General features: G+C 46.8%; 1 long non-coding RNA gene across 1 annotated transcript; it reads left to right on the forward strand.

Moving 5' to 3' along the window:
* The first annotated feature begins 5029 nt into the window (after positions 1-5029).
* LOC138950172 (uncharacterized) lies at positions 5030-7555 on the forward strand. The gene is made up of 2 exons (XR_011450537.1): positions 5030-5641; positions 6180-7555. It is a non-coding gene; the product is annotated as an uncharacterized lncRNA (long non-coding RNA).
* Positions 7556-7823: the final 268 nt, after the last annotated feature.

Here is a 7823-nt window from a genome sequence, read left to right on the forward strand (position 1 = left end):
TCTCTCTCCCTTCCTCCATACCCCTCTCTCTCCCTCCTTCCTGTGCTCCCTCTCTCTCCCTCCCTCCTTTGCTCCCTTTCTCTCTCTCCCTTCCTCCGTACCTCTCTCTCTCCCCCCTTCCTTTGCTCCCTCTCTCTCCCTTCCTCCATACCTCTCTCTCTCTCCCTCCCTTCCTCCATACCTCTCTCTCTCTCCCTTCCTCCATACCTTTCTCTCCCTCCCTCCTTTGCTCCCTCTCTGTCCCTCCCTTCCTCCGTACCTCTCTCTCTCCCTCCCTCCTCTGCTCCCCCTCTCTCTCTCCCTCCCTTTATCCGTACCTCTCTCTCTCCCTCCCTTCCTCCATGCCTCTCTCTCTCCCTCCCTTCCTCCGTATCTCTCTCTCTCCCTCCCTCCTTTGCTCCCTCTCTCTCTCTCTCCCTTCCTCCATACCTCTCTCTCCCTCCCTCCTTTGCTCCCTCTCTCTCTCTTCCTTCCTCCGTACCTTTCTCTCCCTCTCTCCTTTGCTCCCTCTCTCTCTCTCTCTTCCTCCGTACCTCTCTCTCTCCCTCCCTCCTTTGCTTCCTCTCTCTCTCTCCCTTCCTCCATACCCCTTTCTCTCCCTCCCTCCTTTGCTCCCTCTCTCTCTCCATTCCTCCGTACCTCTCTCTCTCCCTCCCTCCTTTGCTCCCTCTCTCTCTCTCTCCCTTCCTCCATACCTCTCTCTCTCCCTCCCTCCTTTGCTCCCTCTCTCTCCCTCCTTTCCTCCGTACCTTTCTTTCTCCCTCCCTCCTTTGCTCCCTCTCTCTCCCTCCCTCCTTTGCTCCCTCTCTCTCTCTCCCTCCGTTTCTGCGTACCTCTTTCTCTCCTTTCCTTCCTCCGTACCTGTCTCTCTCCCTCCCTTCCTTCGTACCTCTCTCTCTCCCTCCCTTCCTCCGTACCTCTCTCTTTCCCTCCTTCCTTTGCTCCCTCTCTCTCTCCCTCCCTTCCTCCGTACCTCTCTCCCTCCCTTTCTCCATACCTCTCTCTCCCTCCCTCCTTTGCTCCCTCTATCTCTCTCTCACTCTCTTTCTCCGTACCCCTCTCCCTCCCTTTCTCCGTACCTCTCTCTCCCTCCCTTCCTCCGTACCTCTTCCACTCCCTCCCTCTTTTGCTCCCTCTCTCTCCCTCCCTTCCTCCGTACCTCTCTCCCTCCCTCCCTCCTTTGCTCCCTCTCTCTCTCTCCCTCCCTTTCTCCGTACCTCTCTCTCTCCCTCCCTTCCTCCGTACCTCTCTCTCTCCCTCCCTTCCTCCGTATCTCTCTCTCTCACTCCCTCCTTTGCTCCCTCTCTCTCTCTCTTCCTTCCTCCGTACCTTTCTCTCCCTCTCTCCTTTGCTCCCTCTCTCTCTCCCTTCCTCCGTACCCCTCTCCCTCCCTCCCTCCTTTGCTCCTTCTCTCTCTCCCTTCGTCCATACCTATCTCTTTCCCTCCCTCCTGTGCTCCCTCTCTCTCCCTCCCTCCTTTGCTCCCTCTCTCTCCTTTCCTCCATACCTCTCTATCTCCCTCCCTCCTTTGCTCCCTCTCTCTCTCTCCCTTCCTCCGTACCTCTCTCTCTCCCTCCATCTTTGCCCCCTCTCTCTCTCTCTCACTTCCTCCATACCTCTCTCTCCCTCCCTCCTTTGCTCCCTCTATCTCTCTCTCACTCTCTTTCTCCGTACCCCTCTCTCTCCCTCCCTTCATCCTTACCTCTCTCTCTCCCTCCCTTACTCTCTACCTCTCTCTCTCCCTCCCTTCCTCCGTACCTTTCTCTCTCCCTCCCTTCCTACGTACCTCTCTCTCTCTCTCCCTCCCTCCTTTGCTCCCTCTCTCTCTCCCTCCTTACCCCTCTCTCTCTCTCCCTCCCTCCTTTGCTTCCTCTCGATTTCTCCCTCCGTCCGTATCTCTCTCTCTCCCTCCCTCCTTTGCTCCCTCTCTTTCTCTCACCCTCCTTACCTTTCTCTCTCCCTCCCTCCTTTGCTCCCTCTGTCTCTCTCTCTCCCTCCCTACCTCTCTCTCTCACTCCCTCCTGTGCTCCCTCTCTCTCTCTCCCTCCCTTCCTCCGTACCTCTCTCTCTCCCTTCCTCCTTTGCTCCCTGTCTCTCTCCCTCCTTACCTCTCTCTCTCCCTCCCTCCTTTGCTCCCTCTCTCTTTCTCCCTTCCTTCGTACCTCTCTCTCTCTCTCCCTCCCTCTTTTGCTCCCTCTCTCTCTCCCCCTTCCTCCGTTCCTCTCTCTCTCTCCCTCCCTCTTTTGCTCCCTCTCTCTTTCTCCCTTCCTCCGTACCTCTCTCTCTCCCTCCCTCTTTTGCTCCCTCTCTCTCTCCCCCCCCTCCTTACCTATCTCTCCCTCCCTCCTTTGCTCCCTCTCTCTCTCTCTCTCCCTCCCTCCGTACCTCTCTCTCTTCCTCCCTCCTTTGCTCCCTCTCTCTCTCCCTCCCTCCTTACCTCTCTCTCTCCCTCCCTCCTTTGCTGCCTCTCTCTCTCTTCCTCCCTCCGTAACTCTCTCTCTCCCTCCCTTCTTTGCTCCATCTCTCTCTCCCTCCCTCCTTACCTCTCTCTCTATCTGTCTCTCCTTTGCTCCCTCTCTCTCTCCCTCCCTCCGTACCTCTCTCTCTCCCTCCCTCCTTTGCTGCCTCTCTCTCCCTTCCTCCATACCTCTCTATATCCCTCCCTCCTTTGCTCCCTCTCTCTCTCTCCCTTCCTCCGTACCTCTCTCTCTCCCTCCCTTCTTTGCCCCCTCTCTGTGTCTCCCTTCCGCCATACCTCTCTCTCTCCCTCCCTCCTTTGCTCCCTCTATCTCTCTCTCACTCTCTCACTCTCTTTCTCCGTACCTCTCTCTCTCCCTCCCTTCATCCGTACCTCTCTCTCTCCCTCCCTTCATCCGTACCTCTCTCTCTCCCTCCCTTCCTCCGTACCTTTCTCTCTCCCTCCCTTCCTCCGTACCTCTCTCTCTCCCTCCCTCCTTTGCTCCCCCTACGCGGTTCATACTTCGCAATAAGTCAAGTCAAATCAATATTTATTTCAAAAAACCTCTAGGGTTACATGAATAAAATAAATAAAAATTGCAATAAACACGACAAAAAAGATGTAATAATGAGACACAACACTTCGAATTAACCTAAAATAAATCTCATAACAAAATAGTTGTAATCATTTTTTTTTTTTTACAGGAATGTATATGTTTCTGTGTTTGTTTTTGTTTTAATACAAAAAAAACCCGTGATCAAATAATCAGAACTCTTTCAAAATACTCTTAATAAAATATATTAAATGCAATAACTTTTGTTTTTTTTAATTCAAATAAATGTTTTAGTTTGACTACATTTGAATAGAAACTGAATTCTGATGAAAGCAGTTACTGTAAAGTCATTTGAAGTCACATGATAAAAATCACATGGTTTAGTTGAGCAGACCACAAAGTGCAGAGCTAAAATATGTGTATGAATCTGTGTGAAAATCCAGTCCGTTTGTCCACAGGGATGCTAGGAAGCAGTCAAATGGGGTCGCTCAATCTGCTCAAATCCAGTCAAATGGGGTCGCACGGGCCGACAAATGGGGACGTCCCCGTTTGTCGGAAGCGTCCCCATTTGACTGCTCTCCAGTGACAATCGTCCCCATTTGTCGGTAAAACCACCTACACACACACACACACACACACACATACACACACACACACACACACTCACACACACACACATACACACACTTACTTGGCCTCAAAAGCCAGAATGTCACTTGTCAGGGTTGTAACTTGTAGTTTACATCCCTGTGAATGCTTTCTGGTATCCTCATGGTAATTCCTCCCACCCTGCAATGAAAGCATTGATGTGTGAGTTGCATTACAGTAGAGAACAGTGGTCAATCAAAACTTGTTTTAAGTGTCTTTGAAAAGACGATTTTCGAAAATAACTCTCTTGAGATCTCTTATAAATGCAGGGGTGGGCACCTGTCGCATTGTCGCATTTTTTTGCGACAAGGGAAGCCGATTTTGCGATAGGCGAAATTGCGACAAGTTGCGACAGAGTGCTCTTTTTAAATTTGCTATGTGTTTTTTTCCCCAGATCTATTTTAGCTGATTCCAAGGCTGATCAATCGGTGGTGTGTAGCCTGACCATATCGAGCACTCTTTGGCACTCTTCTGTTCTGAAGTCTGGAAAAGTCGTATCGCGTCTTTTTCAAAGATGGAAGCGAGGGAAAACGAAGAAAGCGCCCGAAGCGCAAGGAAAACGCTGGACATTCGTTCATTTTTCAAAAGGTACGGCTTTCATAATGTGTTGTTAGCCGTTGTACTTCAATCTGACATTGTAAAACTAAAAGATAAATGCCCATGGTCCTTAGAAAATATAGCCTTAATACATGGATCTTAAAATTAAGGTTATCCCAGATGAGATGTTTTTGCTGTTTTAGTGTTTTGGTTAGCGTTCAGGTGTTTGAACAGTAAATCGGCTGAGGCCTTTCGATCTACAACAGTGGGTACCAACAGGTGTATGCCCAAGTGTATTGACTGGTATGTTAAGTGTATGTTAAGGGGCAAACAGGCGATTTTCCACAAAAATCAGTGACAAAATCTGCTGCCAGAAACTGGCAATTATCACCCTCAGAATGCACCAGATTGTACCATTTGCTTCCTTTTTTTCAAAAATTTTCCGGGGGGGCATGCCCCCGGACCCCCCTAGCAAACTAGGCGCTTCGCGCCGTCGACTTGGCGCTTCGCGCCAAGTTCTGCTACAAACAATATTACTTTTGCTACAAGCAAAGATATTGTGCCCACCCCTGAAATGTTACTGTACAGTAATGGATTAGACCAGAAGCTGTGAGATTGAACAAATGTGTGAAAATGTGTGGCAATTATCAGATTGACAGAGAGAAATAAAATATCAGTGAGAGAGAGAGAGAGAGAGAGAGAGAGAGAGAGAGAGAGAGAGAGAGAGAGAGAGAGAGAGAGAGAGAGAGAGACAGACAGACAGATAGACAGACAGGGAGAGAGAAACAGACAGAGAGACTGAAACTGAGAAAGACAGACAGAGCAAGAAACTAGAAAGACAGAAGGCAGGAAAGAGAGATAAATTCACCTTTCCAATCGTTATGCATGATATTGCTTTGATATTGGTGACTCTTATCAAAAATAAGTCAACAATCACAATGCCAACGGATTCTGAACTTATGTATGAATATGATTATGAATTTACAACACAAGTCACACAGTGAAGTAACATTACCTGAAAGTTCCATTTGCCATTCGCTCAGCGTCATAAGATCTGTATTGTGTAGTCCTGATATATGCTGAAGTGCAGCATGTTATCTTATATCAGCAGACACACTGGCTTTGAAGTTGCAGGAGTGAACGGTAAAAATACAGTAGAAACTTTCTTGAGTTCGATTCGACAGAGAAAAGTCCGAGAGTACTGTCCCTTGGCGGCCCGACGGGAGGTCACTCAGAATTACTTGTCCGGCAGTTACTGGGTAAACAAATGGCGAAATGCGTTGGGAAGATTGAAAACTGGCAGTTGCTAGAGCACTATGTTATACAACATCAGAAACGATCCTGACCGGACAGTCCAATACTAAGACAGAAGGAGGAAGACAGAACTGGACTGGTTTCAAGAGTGTTCCAAACAGTCGATCATCATGCATCACGTAAAACGTTGAGTGAGTATCGCCTATGCCTATGGAACTTGGATTCGTTGGAAGATAGTTTTGCTAATTATTGAGACTTGATGTATTTTTTTCTCTTGGAATATATGAGACTAAAAAGTGTGTTTGTTTCTTAGGTGTGTGTGTGTGTCACTGTGTGTGTTTGTGTCACTGTGTGTGTTTAGGTGGTTGCTGATTTTCTTTATTGTTGTTGTAAAAATAAAATGGTGATTTTAACTAAGAATCCTTTTATGGTTCTGTTGTGCATAATAAACAGTTTTTATTCTTTCAGATTTATAAAAAATACCTGTCTACACACACACACACACACACACACACACACACACACACACACACACACACACACATTGAATGTAGACAAATAAATCTGCCAGTGATGGAAGAAATGGTGAAGAACAAATGAAACGTGAGGGAGGTTTTGCTGACAGCATGTCTCCTTATGAAAGCACAAACATGTTCATACAATGTCAACATTTTATATGATCATCATCTTGTTGCGTCATACTCATAACGGTTAATCTTTTTACTGCAGCTGGCCGTGAGGAAGCGCCATATTCAAACCGACAACAAGCAATTCGAACAGGTGCTTGCGAAGTGGTTGACAGGATTGTCGGATCGTCTACATGGTGGGAGGATGTCGAAGATCAACACAGAAAACGAGGACGAGGACTAAGATGAAGATGGTAAATAAAATTAGTGCTAACGTGCTGACAGCCAGCAAGGAACACGCCTCTCGGATTCACTCTCTCTTCATTTTGTGTTATTTTGCCTCTACATATGATATAATGCCTCTACATATATATGATATAATGCCTCTGCAAGGATTCCCTAGGCCTACTGTTTTGGAACAAATGCTATGTGCAATTATGTCGGAGAATGGGCTGACATCGTTCAATACCGACTGTTGTGGCGACTGAACAATGGCGATACTGCGTTTTTGAAGTTCGACAAAGGCGGCCATGAAAAAGTGCGTCGGTGGTGCTACGTTGTGTGTCTCCAACTTTCAATCGCAGCTGACAGTGTCAGATTCAGGCTGTATGGTGCGGAGTGATGTTGTTGCGAGTGACGCTGATAGGCGGAAGATGACAGACGATGCCAGATATGACGGAGACAAAGAACATCAATGGTCTAACCTAGCTGATATGTTACAGAGGATGAGCGAGGAAAGCACCGTGAGGATAAAAGAGATGGTCTGAACATTTCCCGTTCTCCACCCTTGTGAAGAATTGGAGCGTAACAATCATTTGTTTTGATTATCATGACTGGACAGAACCGTTGCGTGACCAGTCCGTTGTTTGTTGCAAATCGAAAGACTTATTTAGTTATAATTGATTTCATAACTGGTTATCCGTTTGCGACGATTTTCTCGTCTCCTTTGTGTTCATTTGATTCTTGCGTTTTGTGAAGTTATTGTTATTTCCCTATTCCAAGGGGGCTATTGCCTTATGGAATTAAATACTTTGACTTTGATGGGTCACATGAATCGTGACACTCCATAATTATTCGGTGGGGACCCATTGGTTAGTGGTCTGCTCTGCAGTGCTGTGAGTCATGGGTTCAAGCCCGTCCTTTGGCAGCAGAGTGGATGACATTTCAGTGGATGAGTTATCTTATCACAAGGTCAGTTATTAATTGTATTAACTGTTGAATTTTAATTGATAGTTGTAATTTGTTTATGTTGCATTGGTAACTTATGTGTTTTCAATGATACAGTTGGTTATTAAATTATTCTCATTCTGCCTTTGACTCACTTTCATTTGTACTTGTGTGACAATGTTTATCAACTACTTCATCTTATCATTTCTGTCTCCTTTTAAATTTTCTTCTGTTCTTGGGCCAGAAATCTAATATTTACGGATTACAGCAAGTTTTAGTGCAGGTCAAAGACGAACAAGTGCGAAAGCAATTGCCAAGCATGAAGCATGTTTTCATTAGTCAAGAAGTAAAGTCAGAGGTTCAAAGATGATCAGATAATTAATGCCAACTATTCGCTGGTTTTGCTAATCATCGACTCTGCGGGCAGCTTCCAGGAAACCAAAGTTTTCAGGTTCCGGGGGAAGTATGGTTGCAAAGCTGAAACTTAAAGGAATTGACGGAAGGGCACCACCAGGGCACCATAGAAGGGCACCACCCTTATCGGTTCCCGATATCGGTCCATTATTGGTTCCCGATGTTA

Source organism: Littorina saxatilis, linkage group LG16, assembly GCF_037325665.1.
Source record: "Littorina saxatilis isolate snail1 linkage group LG16, US_GU_Lsax_2.0, whole genome shotgun sequence".
Lineage (NCBI taxonomy): Eukaryota > Metazoa > Mollusca > Gastropoda > Littorinimorpha > Littorinidae > Littorina > Littorina saxatilis.